Source organism: Convolutriloba macropyga, chromosome 5 (assembly GCF_964194025.1).
Source record: "Convolutriloba macropyga chromosome 5, txConMacr16.3, whole genome shotgun sequence".
Taxonomy (NCBI): Eukaryota; Metazoa; Xenacoelomorpha; order Acoela; family Convolutidae; genus Convolutriloba; species Convolutriloba macropyga.
This window is the reverse complement of record NC_134472.1, coordinates 77,608,963-77,630,116: the sequence shown is the minus strand read 5'-3', so window position 1 is coordinate 77,630,116 and position 21,154 is coordinate 77,608,963. Positions and strand designations below refer to the sequence as shown.

Here is a 21,154-nt window from a genome sequence, read left to right as displayed (position 1 = left end):
AATTGCTTTTCAACCTGGTCAAGGACTCATTCAAATGAACTGAGGGTCTAAGGAGGAGTGTCACTGTCCGAGTGCAGTCTGAGGGGGAAAGAATTTTTGACCTAGATGCTATACGAAAAAAGTACTCTATACGTTGTCAAATTTGGCGCTCAAAAACTCGCTATATAGCGTTTCAACATAAATTGCTTTTCAACCTAGTCAAGGACTTATTCAAATGAATTGAGGGTCTAAGGAGGAGTGTCACTGTCCGAGTACAGTTTGAGGGGGAAAGAATTTTTAACCTAGGTGCTATACGAAAAAAGTACTCTGTACGTTGTCAAATTTTGCGCTCAAAAACTCGCTATATAGCGTTTCAACATAAATTGCTTTTCAACCTGGTCACGGACTTATTCAAATGAATTGAGGGTCTAAGGAGGAGTGTCACTGTCCGAGTACAGTCTGAGGGGGAAAGAATTTTTGACCTAGGTGCTATACGAAAAAAGTACTCTATACGTTGTCAAATTTCGCGCTCAAAAACACGCTATATAGCGTTTCAACATAAATTGCTTTTCAACCTAGTCAAGGACTTATTCAAATGAATTGAGGGTCTAAGGAGGAGTGTCACTGTCCGAGTACAGTCTGAGGGGGAAAGAATTTTTGACCTAGGTGCTATACGAAAAAAGTACTCTCTACGTTGTCAAATTTCGCGCTCAAAAACTCGCTATTTAGTGTTTCAACATAAATTGCTTTTCAACCTAGTCAAGGACTTATTCAAATGAATTGAGGGTCTAAGGAGGAGTGTCACTGTCGGAGTACAAACTGAGGGGGAAAAAATTTTTGACCTAGGTGCTATATGAAAAAAGTACTCTATACGTTGTCAAATTTCGCGCTCAAAAACTCGCTATATAGTGTTTCAACATAAATTGCTTTTCAACCTAGTCAAGGACTTCTTCAAATCAATTGAGGGTCTAAGGAGGAGTGTCACTCTTCGAGTACAGTCTGAGGGGGAAAGAATTTTTGACCTAGGTGCTATACGAAAAAAGTACACTATACGTTGTCAAATTTGGCGCTCAAAAACTCGCTATATAGTGTTTCAACATAAATTGCTTTTCAACCTAGTCAAGGACCTATTCAAATGAATTGAGGGTCTAAGGAGGAGTGTCACTGTCCGAGTACAGTCTGAGGGGAAAAGAATTTTTGACCTAGGTGCTAAACCAAAAAAGTGCTCTATACGTTGTCAAATTTCGCGCTCAAAAACTCGCTATATAGCGTTTCAACATAAATTGCTTTTCAACCTAGTCACGGACTTATTCAAATGAATTGAGGGTCTAAGGAGGAGTGTCACTGTCCGAGTACAGTCTGAGGGGGAAAGAATTTTTGACCTAGGTGCTATACGAAAAAAGTACTCTATACGTTGTCAAATTTCGCGCTCAAAAACTCGCTATATAGCGTTTCAACATAAATTGCTTTTCAACCTAGTCAAGGACTTATTCAAATGAATTGAGGGTCTAAGGAGGAGTGTCACTGTCCGAGTACAGTCTGAGGGGGAAATAATTTTTAACCTAGGTGCTATACGAAAAAAGTACTCTATACGTTGTCAAATTTCGCGCTCAAAAACTCGCTATATAGCGTTTCAACATAAATTGCTTTTCAACCTAGTCAAGGACTCATTCAAATGAATTGAGGGTCTAAGGAGGAGTGTCACTGTCCGAGTACAGTCTGAGGGGGAAATAATTTTTGACCTAGGTGCTATACGAAAAAAGTACTCTATACGTTGTCAAATTTCGCGCTCAAAAATTCGCCATATAGTGTTTCAACATAAATTGCTTTTCAACCTGGTCAAGGACTTATTCAAATGAACTGAGGGTCTAAGGAGGAGTGTCACTGTCCGAGTGCAGTCTGAGGGGGAAAGAATTTTTGACCTAGGTGCTATACGAAAAAAGTACTCTATACGTTGTCAAATTTCGCGCTCAAAAATTCGCCATATAGTGTTTCAACATAAATTGCTTTTCAACCTGGTCAAGGACTTATTCAAATGAACTGAGGGTCTAAGGAGGAGTGTCACTGTCCGAGTGCAGTCTGAGGGGGAAAGAATTTTTGACCTAGGTGCTATACGAAAAAAGTACTCTATACGTTGTCAAATTTGGCGCTCAAAAACTCGCTATATAGCGTTTCAACATAAATTGCTTTTCAACCTAGTCAAGGACTTATTCAAATGAATTGAGGGTCTAAGGAGGAGTGTCACTGTCCGAGTACAGTTTGAGGGGGAAAGAATTTTTAACCTAGGTGCTATACGAAAAAAGTACTCTATACGTTGTCAAATTTCGCGCTCAAAAACTCGCTATATAGCGTTTCAACATAAATTGCTTTTCAACCTAGTCAAGGACTTATTCAAATGAATTGAGGGTCTAAGGAGGAGTGTCACTGTCCGAGTACAGTCTGAGGGGGAAAGAATTTTTGACCTAGGTGCTATACGAAAAAAGTACTCTATACGTTGTCAAATTTCGCGCTCTAAAACTCGCTATATAGTGTTTCAACATAAATTGCTTTTCAACCTAGTCAAGGACTTATTCAAATCAATTGAGGGTCTAAGGAGGAGTGTCACTATCCGAGTACAGTCTGAGGGGGAAACAATTTTTGACCTAGGTGCTATACCAAAAAAGTACTCTATACGTTGTCAAATTTGGCGCTCAAAAACTCGCCATATAGTGTTTCAACATAAATTGCTTTTCAACCTAGTCAAGGACTTATTCAAATGAATTGAGGGTCTAAGGAGTAGTGTCACTGTCCGAGTACAGTCTGAGGGGGAAATAATTTTTAACCTAGGTGCTATACGAAAAAAGTACTCTATACGTTGTCAAATTTCGCGCTCAAAAACTCGCTATATAGCGTTTCAACATAAATTGCTTTTCAACCTAGTCAAGGACTTATTCAAATGAATTGAGGGTCTAAGGAGGAGTGTCACTGTCCGAGTACAGTTTGAGGGGGAAAGAATTTTTAACCTAGGTGCTATACGAAAAAAGTACTCTATACGTTGTCAAATTTCGCGCTCAAAAACTCGCTATATAGCGTTTCAACATAAATTGCTTTTCAACCTAGTCAAGGACTTATTCAAATGAATTGAGGGTCTAAGGAGGAGTGTCACTGTCCGAGTACAGTCTGAGGGGGAAAGAATTTTTGACCTAGGTGCTATACGAAAAAAGTACTCTATACGTTGTCAAATTTCGCGCTCTAAAACTCGCTATATAGTGTTTCAACATAAATTGCTTTTCAACCTAGTCAAGGACTTATTCAAATCAATTGAGGGTCTAAGGAGGAGTGTCACTATCCGAGTACAGTCTGAGGGGGAAACAATTTTTGACCTAGGTGCTATACCAAAAAAGTACTCTATACGTTGTCAAATTTGGCGCTCAAAAACTCGCCATATAGTGTTTCAACATAAATTGCTTTTCAACCTAGTCAAGGACTTATTCAAATGAATTGAGGGTCTAAGGAGTAGTGTCACTGTCCGAGTACAGTCTGAGGGGGAAATAATTTTTAACCTAGGTGCTATACGAAAAAAGTACTCTATACGTTGTCAAATTTCGCGCTCAAAAACTCGCTATATAGCGTTTCAACATAAATTGCTTTTCAACCTAGTCACGGACTTATTCAAATGAATTAAGGGTCTAAGGAGGAGTGTCACTGTCCGAGTACAGTCTGAGGGGGAAAGAATTTTTGACCTAGGTGCTATACGAAAAAAGTACTCTATACGTTGTCAAATTTCGCGCTCAAAAACTCGCTATATAGCGTTTCAACATAAATTGCTTTTCAACCTAGTCAAGGACTTATTCAAATGAATTGAGGGTCTAAGGAGGAGTGTCACTGTCCGAGTACAGTCTGAGGGGGAAATAATTTTTAACCTAGGTGCTATACGAAAAAAGTACTCTATACGTTGTCAAATTTCGCGCTCAAAAACTCGCTATATAGCGTTTCAACATAAATTGCTTTTCAACCTAGTCAAGGACTTATTCAAATGAATTGAGGGTCTAAGGAGGAGTGTCACTGTCCGAGTATAGTCTGAGGGGGAAATAATTTTTGACCTAGGTGCTATACGAAAAAAGTACTCTATACGTTGTCAAATTTCGCGCTCAAAAATTCGCTATATAGTGTTTCAACATAAATTGCTTTTCAACCTGGTCAAGGACTTATTCAAATGAACTGAGGGTCTAAGGAGGAGTGTCACTGTCCGAGTGCAGTCTGAGGGGGAAAGAATTTTTGACCTAGGTGCTATACGAAAAAAGTACTCTATACGTTGTCAAATTTGGCGCTCAAAAACTCGCTATATAGCGTTTCAACATAAATTGCTTTTCAACCTAGTCAAGGACTTATTCAAATGAATTGAGGGTCTAAGGAGGAGTGTCACTGTCCGAGTACAGTTTGAGGGGGAAAGAATTTTTAACCTAGGTGCTATACGAAAAAAGTACTCTATACGTTGTCAAATTTCGCGCTCAAAAACTCGCTATATAGCGTTTCAACATAAATTGCTTTTCAACCTAGTCACGGACTTATTCAAATGAATTGAGGGTCTAAGGAGGAGTGTCACTGTCCGAGTACAGTCTGAGGGGAAGAATTTTTGACCTAGGTGCTATACGAAAAAAGTACTCTCTACGTTGTCAAATTTCGCGCTCAAAAACTCGCTATTTAGTGTTTCAACATAAATTGCTTTTCAACCTAGTCAAGGACTTATTCAAATGAATTGAGGGTCTAAGGAGGAGTGTCACTGTCTGAGTACAGTCTGAAGGGGAAAGAATTTTTGACCTAGGTGCTATACGAAAAAAGTACTCTATACGTTGTCAAATTTCGCGCTCAAAAACTCGCTATATAGTGTTTCAACATAAATTGCTTTTCAACCTAGTCAAGGACTTATTCAAATCAATTGAGGGTCTGAGGAGGAGTGTCACTATCCGAGTACAGTCTGAGGGGGAAAGAATTTTTGACCTAGGTGCTATACCAAAAAAGTACTCTATACGTTGTCAAATTTGGCGCTCAAAAACTCGCCATATAGTGTTTCAACATAAATTGCTTTTCAACCTAGTCAAGGACTTGTTCAAATGAATTGAGGGTCTAAGGAGGAGTGTCACTGTCCGAGTACAGTCTGAGGGGGAAATAATTTTTAACCTAGGTGCTATACGAAAAAAGTACTCTATACGTTGTCAAATTTCGCGCTCAAAAACACGCTATATAGCGTTTCAACATAAATTGCTTTTCAACCTAGTCAAGGACTTATTCAAATGAATTGAGGGTCTAAGGAGGAGTGTCACTGTCCGTGTACAGTCTGAGGGGGAAAGAATTTTTGACCTAGGTGCTATACGAAAAAAGTACTCTCTACGTTGTCAAATTTCGCGCTCAAAAACTCGCTATTTAGTGTTTCAACATAAATTGCTTTTCAACCTAGTCAAGGACTTATTCAAATGAATTGAGGGTCTAAGGAGGAGTGTCACTGTCCGAGTACAGTCTGAAGGGGAAAGAATTTTTGACCTAGGTGCTATACGAAAAAAGTACTCTCTACGTTGTCAAATTTCGCGCTCAAAAACTCGCTATTTAGTGTTTCAACATAAATTGCTTTTCAACCTAGTCAAGGACTTATTCAAATGAATTGAGGGTCTAAGGAGGAGTGTCACTGTCCGAGTACAGTCTGAAGGGGAAAGAATTTTTGACCTAGGTGCTATACGAAAAAAGTACTCTATACGTTGTCAAATTTCGCGCTCAAAAACTCGCTATATAGTGTTTCAACATAAATTGCTTTTCAACCTAGTCAAGGACTTATTCAAATCAATTGAGGGTCTGAGGAGGAGTGTCACTATCCGAGTACAGTCTGAGGGGGAAAGAATTTTTGACCTAGGTGCTATACCAAAAAAGTACTCTATACGTTGTCAAATTTGGCGCTCAAAAACTCGCCATATAGTGTTTCAACATAAATTGCTTTTCAACCTAGTCAAGGACTTGTTCAAATGAATTGAGGGTCTAAGGAGGAGTGTCACTGTCCGAGTACAGTCTGAGGGGGAAATAATTTTTAACCTAGGTGCTATACGAAAAAAGTACTCTATACGTTGTCAAATTTCGCGCTCAAAAACTCGCTATATAGCGTTTCAACATAAATTGCTTTTCAACCTAGTCAAGGACTTATTCAAATGAATTGAGGGTCTAAGGAGGAGTGTCACTGTCCGAGTACAGTCTGAGGGGGAAATAATTTTTAACCTAGGTGCTATACGAAAAAAGTACTCTATACGTTGTCAAATTTCGCGCTCAAAAACTCGCTATATAGCGTTTCAACATAAATTGCTTTTCAACCTAGTCAAGGACTTATTCAAATGAATTGAGGGTCTAAGGAGGAGTGTCGCTGTCCGAGTACAGTCTGAGGGGGAAATAATTTTCGACCTAGGTGCTATACGAAAAAAGTACTCTATACGTTGTCAAATTTCGCGCTCAAAAATTCGCTATATAGTGTTTCAACATAAATTGCTTTTCAACCTGGTCAAGGACTTATTCAAATGAACTGAGGGTCTAAGGAGGAGTGTCACTGTCAGAGTGCAGTCTGAGGGGGAAAGAATTTTTGACCTAGGTGCTATACGAAAAAAGTACTCTATACGTTGTCAAATTTGGCGCTCAAAAACTCGCTATATAGCGTTTCAACATAAATTGCTTTTCAACCTAGTCAAGGACTTATTCAAATGAATTGAGGGTCTAAGGAGGAGTGTCACTGTCCGAGTACAGTTTGAGGGGGAAAGAATTTTTAACCTAGGTGCTATACGAAAAAAGTACTCTATACGTTGTCAAATTTCGCGCTCAAAAACTCGCTATATAGCGTTTCAACATAAATTGCTTTTCAACCTAGTCACGGACTTATTCAAATGGAATTGAGGGTCTAAGGAGGAGTGTCACTGTCCGAGTACAGTCTGAGGGGGAAAGATTTTTTGACCTAGGTGCTATACGAAAAAAGTACTCTATACGTTGTCAAATTTCGCGCTCAAAAACTCGCTATATAGTGTTTCAACATAAATTGCTTTTCAACCTAGTCAAGGACTTCTTCAAATCAATTGAGGGTCTAAGGAGGAGTGTCACTGTCCGAGTACAGTCTGAGGGGGAAAGAATTTTTGACCTAGGTGCTATACGAAAAAAGTACTCTATACGTTGTCAAATTTGGCGCTCAAAAACTCGCTATATAGTGTTTCAACATAAATTGCTTTTCAACCTAGTCAAGGACCTATTCAAATGAATTGAGGGTCTAAGGAGGAGTGTCACTGTCCGAGTACAGTCTGAGGGGGAAATAATTTTTGACCTAGGTGCTATACGAAAAAAGTACTCTATACGTTGTCAAATTTCGCGCTCAAAAACTCGCTATATAGTGTTTCAACTTAAATTGCTTTTCAACCTGGTCAAGGACTTATTCAAATGAACTGAGGGTCTAAGGAGGAGTGTCACTGTCCGAGTACAGTCTGAGGGGGAAAAATTTTTGACGTAGGTGCTATACGAAAAAAGTACTCTATACGTTGTCAAATTTGGCGCTCAAAAACTCGCTATATAGTTTTTCAACATAAAGTGGTTTTCAACCTAGTCAAGGACTTATTCAAATGAATTGAGGGTCTAAGGAGGAGTGTCACTGTCCGAGTACAGTCTGAGGGGGAAAGAATTTTTGACCTAGGTGCTATACGAAAAAAGTACTCTCTACGTAGTCAAATTTCGTGCTCAAAAACTCGCTATTTAGTGTTTCAACATAAATTGCTTTTCAACCTAGTCAAGGACTTATTCAAATGAATTGAGGGTCTAAGGAGGAGTGTCACTGTCCGAGTACAGTCTGAGGGAGAAAGAATTTTTGACCTAGGTGCTATACGAAAAAAGTACTCTATACGTTGTCAAATTTCGCGCTCAAAAACTCGCTATATAGGGTTTCAACATAAATTGCTTTTCAACCTAGTCAAGGACTTATTCAAATCAATTGAGGGTCTAAGGAGGAGTGTCACTATCCGAGTACAGTCTGAGGGGGAAAGAATTTTTGACCTAGGTGCTATACCAAAAAAGTACTCTATACGTTGTCAAATTTTGCGCTCAAAAACTCGCTATAGTGTTTCAAATGAATTGACACTTTTAATATTAATTTAGTTCTTTAATAGTGTGTCAATTAAATTGTTTTTTAACATAGTCATTGATTTAGTCATATTTAAGCCTTTTTTGAAGGAGAAAGATGGCGAACCCAGCCCGAACATCGACTCGCGCAATCGAGAAGGCAAGACTGAAGAACGATATTGAACTTGATTCGAGCCAAACATTTATTTTCTATTTCCCAGTCGATAATACTTATATGCTTTTCCCTGCGAACGATGAAAATTGGCCCGTCCATTTTCTCAACGCGGAGAAAATCAGTCTCAAAAAATTGGACCATGTAATCTTTCCTAAAATTGGAAAAGGTCTATTTATGACTTCCGGCCCTCTAGACCTGATGGTTCACGTAGGCGAGTACATGAACAGTAATTTGGGTGACACGACTTGCGATGTTGCACGTTTAGACGTTTCAGCTGTTATCAAAGAAGTATTGGGTGCAGTAAGTAAGACGAGCAATGAACGCGAATCTCAGAGTGATTCTGATGATTCTGATTTGTTTTCGGAGGACGAAGAACAAGCTCGAAGTCATAGCCAACCAGCTCCTTGTAAGCGTAGAAAAATTGAGAAAAGTAGAGAGGTTCCAGTTGAAAAAGGCTCTAAGTGTGCCGCCTGTGGACAAGTTTCTGGTGAGAAGAGCGCACTTAAACAACTGGCGTATGAAAAGCTCCTTCATATAGCTTCGAGGTTAGAGCAACGGCTCGATAAATCCAATCAAATTCAGAAGGATAATTTGTTGTTGGCTCGTAAGGTAATGAAAGAGGTTACTGATGCCAAGGAAGCCGTTATTGAACGAGAAGACGGTACAAATGAAGAGGTAGGCGAGCATGTTTATTATCAAGGGCTTTGCTTGACAAACTTGGGTGGAGATACGCCAGAAGAGAAGGGAAAAAGAATTGCGCGCAAGCTGTGGTCGAAGGAGGAATTAGCAAACCACGTCGTTGATCCCCAGAAAAAGTTGCGGCCAGAAAACTCGGGTAGAACCCGAATTGACCTTGAGCGTGAAGCTGTTTTCAGAAATGCTCTCAAAGCTGTGTTAGGAGAACAGTTTTCGAAGAAAGTGTACAAGCGTGTTGTTAGATTGATAAATGTTATGGGCAATGCTTATAAGAACAAAGGATATAAGGAAAATGAATCGGATTATTGAGATATCCCATTACAGTGGTTGGGATTGATATTAGCAAAAATATGACTTCCAATAATAATCAGATAATATCTCATTTGTTGCTCCGTTAAATTTGTTTTGATGCTTTTAATCTTTTTGCTGATTATCTTTCTATCGTTGCTTCTTTTAATAATGGTGTTGAAGCTGAGGATTCTAGAGTGATTGTTTTCTGTTTTGTTGCTTCCATGTTGCTTATCATTTTAATTTAACTTAAAATAAAAGTAAGTTGTGATTTCAAAACATTTTTTACCCTTGGCTAGCGGGCGAACATTTACAATGAGTTGTTTTTTCTAAGTCTGTGGGCGATCCTGAATTTGTTAAGTATCACTTCAGGTCAAAATGGATCAAGCTGTTAGCCTCGATGAAATCAAAGAGATAAATGACGGACTTCTGATCTCCAGCCAAAGTCTGGAAGTCTTGACAGAAAAGTTTTTGGAGATTGAAAGGCGACTAGAAGAATCTTGCGCTTTAGAGCTTGATCTTTATAATCTGCTTGTAGTGTCCTCAGCTGAATTAAAATCTCAGGTTAACTTTTTCATTATCGTTTTTGGGGTTTCTTTTAATTTTTTGGCAACAATTGATGATGACCCTGAATGTTTTTAACGCTTCTGAGTTGTTTAGAACAACAAAAAATGCCGAGTCTTTAAACTCCAGAAAAAAGGGGTCTTGTTATATAATGGACAAAACCTGTTGGACTTTGACGGAAAAGAGGATGACTACCGCGGATTTGGTAACAGTGTTGTAAGAAAAATCTTCAACGAAGATGAAAGGGCTTTGTACTGCTTCTCACCCCGCCGAAAGTTTAAGACGACTCGGTTGCGCGCACCAAGGAATGCTGAAAAAGCTTTTAAAGGTGATTAATATTTTAACCGTGAACTCAGTGAATCTAAAAAAAAATGTAAGAGCTTTTTTTTATTGCAGGTGCGGTAAAGCTGTTCTGTGGAACTTCTGTCTATGCTTATCATCGGGCGAAATTAGGAGCCAATCAAGTTGGTGTTAAGGAGCAATTTGAGAAAAGGCTCGAGATCATCAAATCGGGCGCTTCTGCTGGTCAATGAGGGACAACAAACTAATCCTAAGATTGATTTCTTTTGTTTAGTTCTGGTCGCAGTTGTTTCGAACTGATTTACTGTTATTAGTTGTTCTGCTACCAAACAGATGATATAATAATAGAAGCGATGTTTCTTACTTTTGCTAGAATTGAAATAACGTTAGTCATATACCATGTGAGTGTTCCCTTTACAGTGGTTGGGAATGTAATTAAGAACCCCAGGATCTCTTTAAAATAGCTGCATTTGAACCTTTAAGTTTGGAGACAAGTTCCTTTGTAAGGAAATATAGAGCTACTCTTTCGATATCAGAAAGCATAATCTCCGTCAATACAGAAAAAAGTAACGCTTCAATTTAGTTTCAGTGATGGATGAAAAAACTCTCAAAAATGTTAATATCCGTTGGCAGTCATTGGCTGCAATTGATTCCGCTCTAACAAGCAAATATATTGACAGTGGAGACGTAAGGGCACACAAAATTTTTCAACCTGAAAACCTGGAGTTGGAAGATGACGCCGAGACCGTCAGAATGTTTCTGGAGAACCAGTACGTCGAAGTCCTAAAGGTTGTATCGTTCCAAGCTGTTAGTTATATTCCATCGACAATTTTTTCCCAAGTAGGAGTGTTTGCAAAAACTAAAATTGATAAAAAAAGTTGCATTTCTGGCTTAGCAGGTTTCCTTAGTGAGTTACCAGATGAAGATCATGTAATCGATGTAAATGACTTTTCACTCATTACAACAACGAGAAAAATAGCGCAAACTTTTCTAATGTTAGGGCCGGTATCCTTTGTAAATTCGTGTTGTAAACCTAATTCGAGATACGAAATACATGGGAATTTAGTTCGCTGTGTAGCAATTAAAGATATTAATAATGGTGATGAAATTACGGTAAAGTATGACGTTAACTTCTTCGGAGATTTCAATAAGTTTTGTTTGTGTAAGTTTACCTCCGAGCACGGAGACCCTTTCGAAGATCGTTTGCCGTCACGTAAAAGGAAATTATTTAGTGGTGATGAAGAGAATCATAGTAATAAGTTGAAAAAAGTCCTGTCAACCAAAACGGATATTTTGAATAGAAAAGGTGAAGCGGTTGATCTAATGTACAGATACTCGAAAAAAGTAATTTTAGCAATGACAGCAGATAATAGTGCTGCTGAATTGCTTGCTGAAGAAGAAAGTTTTTCTGTTTTGTCATATAGTGAAATTTATGGTTCTTTAGAAACGTCCAGGCATTCTAGCCTTAACACAACAGTTCCGCAGCTAGATGATGAAGTTAGCTCCGTCATTTTGCCTTCACCTTTCCTCAATAAGTTTCAGCCAGTTGGTCCCGTCTGTTCGACTCCACTACGTTCGGAACCCTTGAACCTTTATTTATTTGATGATGAGGAAAGAAAAGAGAATTTGGAGTCGGAGACGTTTTTAGATTGTGAGAATTGGAATCCCGAATTAGAACTCTATGATGGCTCAGAGTTCTCTACAACAGATTTTAATAATGCTTTTGACTCAATTGCAAACCGACACACTCTTTCTGCTGCGTGCAGACGTGATATTTTGAGACTTTTCGGGAAAGTTTTACCGCCTTCTAATAATATTTCGGCCCCATCAACGTTGCTAAGCTTGCCTTCTTGCACTATTTTTGAACACAATGCATCACAATTTGTAGCAGTCAATCTTCGCCAACAGCTAAAAACAATCTTGGGTAAAAATATTAGTTATATAAAACAATCGTGGTCTGAGTCTTGTAGCTGGACAGCTGGAACAATTAAGATCAAGAAAAAAGAAGTTTTACTAAACATCAATATTGACGGTGTGGCTTTATTTAAATCCCGTTTTATTTCGGTTTGGCCTGTTTGGGTCCAAATTTTTAATTTGCCTCCAAAATTGCGGTCAGAGTTTTCAAACCACCTCCTGCTAGGCCTCTGGCAAGGAAAAGGAAAGCCAAATTGGAGTTTCCTTTTAAAAAAAATTAGCTTTGAAATTGATTTGTTTTTGAGCGACAAATTAGTAATAGAAGGACTGGGTGAATGTTCCGCAAATTTTCTATATCTTATTTGTGATATGCCAGCTATGGCTTCTGTATGTATGGTGCAACAATTTAACGGGTACTACGGATGTCCTTATTGCTACAGTGGTGGTGTTTATCAGAACAGGCGAATGCTCTATCCGGTTCAAGAAAAACTTTTTCTTAGGCAAAATCAAGAGTATCTAAAAAACGCAATGTCAGGAAAATTCGGGGTAAAGGGAGTATCACCGCTCAGCAAATTTTTTGGCATTCCATGGAATGTCCCTATTGACCCCATGCATCAAATTTTTTTAGGTTCTGCCAAAATTTTGACTCAGGCTCTGATTTCCAAGGTTCCAAAAAATTCCAAGGAAGAGTTCAATAAATGTCTGATTGATTGCATGGTACCCTATGAAAGTTTACACAAACCAAAAAATGTTTCGGAGCTTAATCTGTGGAAAACTGCTGATTTCCGGCTTTTCTTTTTTCATTTAGGTCCTTTGATTATGTTTAAAAGTTTTTCAGTTGATCAATTATTGGTTGAGTTATTCTTGAGACTTTCAAAAGCAATTCGCCTCCTAAGTGAACAAAAATTGAGTGAAGCTATTTTAACGGATGCTGAAAATCATCTAAATTTTTTTTTGACAATTTCTTAAAAGCTTTTGGAGTAGACTCACACAGTCTTTCAATATGCACACCTTGCGACATTTAGCTCACCAATGCAGACAAATTGGACCGCTATGGCTTGTTTCTGCCTTCTCATTTGAGTCCGCAAGCCACCTACTCATAAGGACAGTCAAGGGTTCTGTCAAAAATCCTAACAAAATTGTTGAAAAATTTTTACACAGGCAAAATGATTCTCAGGAAGCGAAAGAGATCAACTGTAGTTTGTATGTGCGGCTTTCTGTAGAAAATCAAGAATACGCTTTGGAAAATAATTTAGTTCAAATAAAAAGTCGTTTGACTTGTGGTGGATTAGTTTACACATCAAGCTCTTTTACTTACACTAAAAAAAATAGTTCGAACAGTGTTGCCCTAACTACTGGTAATAAGTTTGTTAAAATAGAATTTTTTGCCAAATTGAGGAATTCGGAACTGGAATATGCAGTTGTCAGATGCATGAAAAGCAAAAAACTTGTAGATAGTACACATGAGACTGAATCAGTATTGTTTCTATACAAAATTGGAAAACCGGGAGAGTTAGAAATGATTAGGGCTGAGGATTTAACTTGGAAGTGTGTTCTGTATGAACTAAGTGAGGGTACTTTTATCGCGAGCGTGATGAGAGAAGGCTTTGAGCATAACTAATTAGGTGTCCTGACCAACTTTTCACTCTTTTAATATACTTCTAAAATGAATGAAACTCTCAATATAGGATGAGAAAAACTGCTTACAGTGGTTCAGTTTGATTTTAAGCCAAGAATAAGTGTTTTGAGTCTAGTTTTCGGCGTGGTCTTTCAATACTGGTCGATTTTTGTGTGGTTTTGGTCGAGTCTGGATTGGTCGAGTCTGGATTGGTCGAGTCGAGTCTGGATCTGGGAATCTAGGGCGCTAGGTCTGGCAAAGTGACATGTTCTCAGTTGATCTGTTGTTTAGAGAATGACTCCGAAGAAGGATGCAATCCTGATCATGGGTGACTCCAACATAAAGCATCTCAGAAATGAAATATTGTGTGATCGTTTCCTTAAACAGTTGCCAGTAGTTGTCGATGGTGTAAGCGGACGAAGGGCAATGGACCTCAATGTTAATGACGTGGAGCTTGCATGTCAGTATAGATACGTAATAATTATGGTGGGAAATAATGACCTAGGAAAATTCAAGCACAGAGAGGCCGAAGATCCAACCTTAGTTGCCTGCAAAATAATTGCGTTTCAAGAAGTGTTGAGTGAAAGAGGTACAAGAGTTCGCGTTATTAAACTGCTGCCAAGAAAAGACGTTGAGCCGCATTTGATAGTAGCGGCAAATCAAGTACTGCAACGGCATTTAGGTAGAAATCTATTTAAAGCTACCCAAATGTACATGAAGCAATTTGATAACAGAGGAGGATTTCACCCTGTATACGGCGGAAAACTTGACATATTTCGTTTCCTAGTGAAAGCGTGTGAAACTTTCGGCTTTCGAGTGAGAAAATTTTAAGACTCTGAAAACTTAAGACATTGAAATTTGCTAAATGTGAACCTAAGCTATTGTTCGTGCTTTTCGTTGTCTTAATAATTTGTGTTCTGTTATGTTTTGATCGCCTGTCTTCAGTCATTTGATTGATGGATATTTCTCTATCTGTTGTAAATACTGTTTCTTTGATGCTTTACTGATTGATTTTTAATCATCATTGTCTCAGCCAACCTTTGTCAAAACTCTTTTGTTGATGAATTCAGTTTTCTGCTCTATCCTAGGTCAAAGTCTTCTAAGTTAGAAAATGTCAAATGTCCCTTATGTAACAATTTAGTTGAGTAGCCCTTACAGTGGTAGGGCGATATAGGCTTTCTTTTCTTTAGAACAGCTCTTTACAGTGGTTGGGCTGATAGGTATTAGCTATTCGTTTTTTTCCGATTCTCTTTGGAGTCGCTGTGTTAAAGCAGTTAGTTGTCTGTGCTCTGACAGTGATTATTAACTTTTTTTAAAAAAAATTACGAAAACTCTCGGCTTCTTTTGTGACATCAGATTTTTGTCTTGTTTTTCTTTTGTTGCTAAACACTGTCTAAATTTAGTGAATGCATATGAGCGACTGTTTATTTCTCTCCTCTAAGTTGCTTGCGTATTCCACCCACTCTTGTCCCTTGCTTTGGACGTGACTTTTTGTTTTCATATTGCGCCGTGATGGATAAATTTAGCTTTCTCAACGCTGATTGTAATATTTTAATTAGGATCATAGATTGATAATGATTGATAATACATTGAATGACTAAATTCTTGTTGAGTTTGATGCTTGCTAATTCAATTTTGCTCAATTTTTGAATTTTGCTACCAGTTGTTTGTAAGAGCTGTGTTTGGAACAGCTTGAAACATGCGTGCCTCTTCCTTTTTTTGTGTCCAATATCTGCTTTGAACAGTGATCCGCTATGATTTGAATGTTTTATGTTAATGATTCCTTCTTTGAAATTTGTGATTGAGTACATCTTTGTTGCTCTAGTTTTTTAAATGTTGTTTTTAATGTTTGCGTTATGCGGGGAAGCTCTGTTATTAGAGAAAAATGAATATCATTGAGTTCTCATCTTTCCTCGTTTTCTTCAAAGATAGTCGCTGTGAATGTGATCATGAGAAATTATGAGTTGTAGTGTACCATAGTCACTTCATAATATGAGTTGGTTTGATTTGAGTATTAAGTGTCTTTGCTAGCTTCTTGTTTTTGTTTGTTGAATATTTTTGCTTTTTCGTTTTCTGTTATAAGTGATGATTGTTCATCCTCGTTTTTTCTGTTTTTGTCGCTGTTCTTGTTTTCTCGGAAGTGCTGTGATAGCACAATTCGATTATTGAAAGGGACTTATTTGGTTTTAGTTTTTGGATTTGTTGATTTGAGTTGACTCAACTAGAGTAAACAATTTATAATTGGCATCAATGAGTGCTTCTTTGCCTTTTTTACGCTTTTTAAGCTTTCTTTCATGGAGCGCTGTGATAAAATCCACTGACTACAAATAGGCTCTTCTTTTGTTTTTTCACTCTGATGTTTCTGTTTTGTACCTTTTGGCCTCTCTTAATTTTCTGCTCTTGATATATTTTAAAATGATCCATGGATGCGCTGTGATGGAAACAATCAATTTCTTGATTGCTGAATTTTATAATTGTTGATCTTATTGAACGCGAGTGACTTAGCACTGAATTGTTAGATTTTTTCTTGTCTTTGCTTCTTGTTTTCGTTTGCTGCTCTTGATTTTCTCTACTCGTTTTTTCTTTTTCGTGCTGCACGTGTTTAACTGGAAGTGCTGTTTTCAAATTTTTTGCTCTTGTTAAATTTTACGATGTTACATGGATGCGCTGTGATGGTAACAATCAATTTCCTATGTGCTGACAGTTATGAAGTTTTCATTAGTTTTAAAAAACTAGTAATAAAACGCTGAATTGCATTTTGTTGCTATTGCTTCTTGGTTTCTTTTCCGTTGCTCTTGTTGATTTTCTCTGCTCGTTTTTTTTCTGTTGTTTTTCTTGTTTACTTGGAATTGCTGTGATTGAAAAATTTGGTTATTGATTCTGGCTTGTCTCTTTTATTGGTTTTGGTCTTTAGATTTGTTGATTTGAAGCGGTTTGATTAGAATAACCAAGTAGTAATTGTATCAATGGGCGCTTTCTTGTCTTCCTTCTGTTTTTTTCATTTTGTAAGAAGCGCTGTGATTAAAATTTCTGAATACAAATGAGCGCTTCTCTTGTTCTGCTGCTTTGGTTTTTCTTTATTGCACCTTCTTGTCTCTCTAAATTTTTTCCTGGCGATATTTTTTTGGATGATACATTGATGTTATGTGATAAACATTCAATTTCCTGAGCGCTGACAGTTATAGTTTTCTTAATCTTTTTCAAAAAAGAGTGATGGAACACTGGAACACTGAATTGCAACATTTTCAAGTTTTGGCCTCTTGTTTTTTTTGCTGTTGCTCTTGTTGATGACTTTATCTGCTCGTTTTTACTCTTCTTTTTTGGTTTTGGTCCCTAGATTTGTTGATTTGAAGCGGTATGATTAGAATAACAAAGTAGTAATTGTATCAATGAGCGTTTTCTTGTCTTCTTTTTGGTTTTTCATTTTGTAAGAAGCGCTGTGATTGAAATTTCTGAATACAAATGAGCGCTTCTCTTGTTCTGTTGCTCTGGTTTTTCTTTATTGCACCTTCTGGTCTCTCTAAATTTTTTCCTCTTGATATTTTTTGGGATGATACATTGATGTTGTGTAATAAACATTCATTTTCCTGAGCGCTGACAATTATAGTTTTCCTAATCTTTTTCAAAAAAGAGTGATGGAACACTGATTTGCAACAATTTCAAGTTTTGGCTTCTTGTTTCGTTTTGCTGGTGCTCTTTTTGATGACTTTATCTACTCGTTTTTACTTTTTTTTGGTTTTGGTCCTTAGATTTATTGATTTGAAGCGTTTTGATAAGAATAACCAAGTAGTAATTGTATCAATGTGCGCTTTCTTGTTTTCTTTTTGTTTTTTTTTTATTTTGTAGGAAGCGCTGTGATTGAAATTTCTGAATACAAATGAGCGCTTCTCTTGTTCTTTCGCTCTGGTTTTTCTTCTTTTCACCTGGTCTCTCTAAAGTTTTTCCTCTTGATGTTTTTTAAGATGATACATTAATATTATGTGATAAACATTCAATTTCCTGAGCGCTGACAATTATAGTTTTCCTAATTTTTTTCAAAAGCAAGTGATGAAACACGAGTTGCAACATTTCAAGTTTTGACCTCTTGTTTTGTTTTTCTGTTGCTCTTGTTGATGATTTTCTCTACTCGTTTTTTCCTTTTATTGCTGTTTTTGTTTGTCTGGGAGCGCTTTGATTGCACATTTTCTTTTTTGGTAGGTGCTTGTCTTTTTTCTTAGTTTTGGTCTTTAGATTTGTTGATGTGAAGCGGTTTGATTAGAATAACCATATGGTAATTGGTATCAATGAGCGCTTCCTTGTCTTTTGTTTTTTTGTAAGAAGCGCTGTGATTGAAATTTCTGAATACAAATGAGCGCTTCTCTTGTTCTGTTGCTCTGGATTTTCTTTACTGTAACTTTGGTCTCTCTTTAAATTTTTGCTCTCGATATTTTTTGGGATGATACATTGATGTTATGTGATAAACATTTAATTTCCTGAGCGCTGACAGTTATAGTTTTCTTAATCCTTTCCAAAAAAGAGTGTTGGAACACTGATTTGCGACATTTTCAAGTTTTGGCCTCCTGTTTTGTTTTGCTGTCGCTCGTGTTGATGACTTTATCTTCTCGTTTTTACTTTTTCTTGGTTTTGGTCTTTAGATTTGTTGATTTGAAGTGTTTTGATTAGAGTAACCAAATAGTAATAGGTATCAATGAACGCCTCCTTGCCTTCTGTTTTTTTAAAGTTTCTTGTAAGAAGCGCTATGATTGAAATTTCTAAATACAAATGAGCGCTTCTCTTGTTCTGTCGCTCTGGTTTTTCTGTATTGCACCTTCTGTTATCTCTATTTTTTCCTCATGATATTTTTTGGAATGATGCATTGATGTTATGTGATAAACATTCAATTTCCTGAGCGCTGACGGTTATAGTTTTCTCAATCTTTTTCAAAAAAAAAAGAATGATTGAACACTGATTTGCAACATTTTCAAGTTTTGGCCTCTTGTTTTGTTCTGCTGTTGCTCTTGTTGATGACGTTATCTACTCGTTTTTACTTTTTTTTGGTTTTGGTCCTTAGATTTGTTGATTTGAAGCGGTTTGATTAAAATAACCAAGTTGTAATTGTATCAATGGGCGTTTTCTTGTCTTTTTTTTTGGTTTTTTATTTTGTAAGAAGCGCTGTGATTAAAATTTTTGATTAAAAATGAGCGCTTCTCTCTTTCTTTAGCTGATTTTTTTTCAGAAATCTTGCTCTCGCTCTCTCTCGCTCTCTCTCTCTCTCTTCTTGTTGCCTTTTGGGCATTTATTTTTTCGCTTTTTTCGCTCTCTCCAGTTTTCTTTGCTTATGGCAAAGTGTTTTTGTGCTTTTTAGGATTGCCTTCTGGGCAAATTCGGTCGTTCGCTCGCTTTCACGGTCTTTCGTTTTTGTTTTGCTCTCGCTCGTTTTCCGTTTGTTCGCTTTCACGCTCGTTTTCGTTTTCCGCTCGCTCGCTTTTCGTTCGTTCGCTTTCACGCTCGTTCGTTTGTTTCGCTCGCTTTTCTCTCGCTCGCTTTTCGCTTGCTCGCTCGTTCGTTTTTGGTTCGCTCGTTTTGCGCTCGCTCGCTTTTCGCTCGTTCGTTTTTGTCTCGCCCGTTTTGCGCTCGCTCGCTTTTCGCTCGTTCGTTTTTGTTTCGCTCGTTTTGCGCTCGCTCGCTTTTCGCTCGTTCGTTTTTGTCTCGCCCGTTTTGCGCTCGCTCGCTTTTCGGGTGCTCGCTCGTTTTTCGTCGTTTCTCTCGCATTTCGCGCGAACCCCCACCTCTTGCCTGTGCCCCCTTTCTTGTGCATTTAGATGTTCATTTATATGTTTATGTTTCTGTCTTCAGCGCGATAACCCCCCGCCCTTGTTTGTGACCCCTTCGCGCAGCGCGATAACCCCCCGCCCTTGTTTGTGACCCCTTCGCGCAGCACACAATAACCCCCCGCCTTCTCTGTGCCCCCTTTGTTGTTCATTTAGATGTTCATTTATATGTTTGCCTGTTTCTTTCTTCAGCGCGATAACCCCCCGCCCTTGTTTGTGACCCCTTCGCGCAGCGCGATAACCCCCCGCCCTTGTTTGTGACCCCTTCGCGCATTAGTCTTAGCTCTTTCGGGTCTTTCTTTTTCTTTGATGGCTAGAGACCAGGTGCGCTCCTTATGGAGCACAGTAATGCACCGGCTCTAGACCTCAAAAAAGCTAAAAAGGCTCACGCTAAAGCTAAGACAATTTTACTGCTGCAAAAATCTTCACCCTTTCTGTGTTTGCCCCCTTTCCCAGCATTTGAATCGAAAAGCTTGCAAGATTCTTGCAAGCTTTTCGATTCATCTTGCAAGTGAATCGATAAGCTTGCAAGATTCTTGCAAGTGAATCGAAAAACTTGCAAGAATCTTGCAAGCAACTTGGTACCCGTATGCATTCACTTGCAAGATTGCTTCCAAGTTGCTTGCAAGTTTTTCAATTCGGCGATCACTAGGGGTGAACACTTTTACAAACAAAATTATTATGGGAAGCATAAAACAGGACAATTAGGCAGAAAAGGTCAAAATAGATTTTTAAAAAAAAACAGGGAAACAGTTGATTGAATGGTCTCCTTTCTCTCAAAAAATTAAAATTGATAGAAAACAAAAAAATTAAAATTAATGAAAATCCAAATAAAATTGATAAAAATCCAAGAAAATTAATATTGATAAAAATCCAAAATTGAAAAAAATCCAATAGAAATTCAACCCAAACATTTTAACAGCAAGAAAAAGAATACAAACCTCACTTAAAAAAACAGTAAAATTGTATATTGGTATATAGCTTTTTCCTATTGCTGAAGAACAAAAGATCCCCAAAAGACAATTACTTATTAAAAATTTGCGAGAAAAACAAATTTGGACGAAAAAAGTAACTGTAACAACTAAATCTGTTTTGAAATTTCAACGTAATGCTCGTTTATCAAAAAAATTTTACACTGAAAACAATACCTTGTCTCTTTTTTTTTACTTTTGCGCGGAACATTGACCTAAAAATTTTCCAAGTATGGCATTCAATTTTACATCCTCTCTCACTGGCACTGGGCTATTTGAAAACCGAGCCGTAAATATCAATGATACACCTCGCTTTCATTATGCATCTTTTAATTACGATAACAGCAGTTTTATGCCTCATTTAAATGAGAACCCCAAGAAAATGAAGCAGTGCGTACATTCACGGATTGTCTTGGTTTCGTTCGTCGCCATCACATATTGGTGTATTTCAATCGCTTTTTTTCCTGTTGTCTCCAGTTATAACAGACGACGCCAAAACAGCATAGAGAACTCTTTAAATATCTTCCGCTTATCAAAACCCAAAATCCAACATAGCCCTCAAACTATCAGAAAATAGCCGCCATGGACCCACATGACGCATACTGTTATTTAAACAGAAAAAGAAAAAATAAGAGAGAAATTGAATGAATTTTCTAAGCGTCAAATGGCTCTTATTTGACGTGCAAATTTGCAAATTCGGTTAGATTCTTAAATTAAACTTAGTTCAGCTTTT

The 21,154-nt window shown here is 37.7% G+C and overlaps 1 protein-coding gene across 1 annotated transcript in view; it reads right to left on the bottom strand.

The window, feature by feature from the left end:
- LOC142340508 (dynein, cytoplasmic 1, intermediate chain 2a-like) overlaps window positions 1–21,154 on the bottom strand; it is a gene marked incomplete at its 3' end in the record, with an annotated part of 131,395 nt that overhangs the window by 25,741 nt on the left and 84,500 nt on the right. The window lies entirely within an intron of this gene.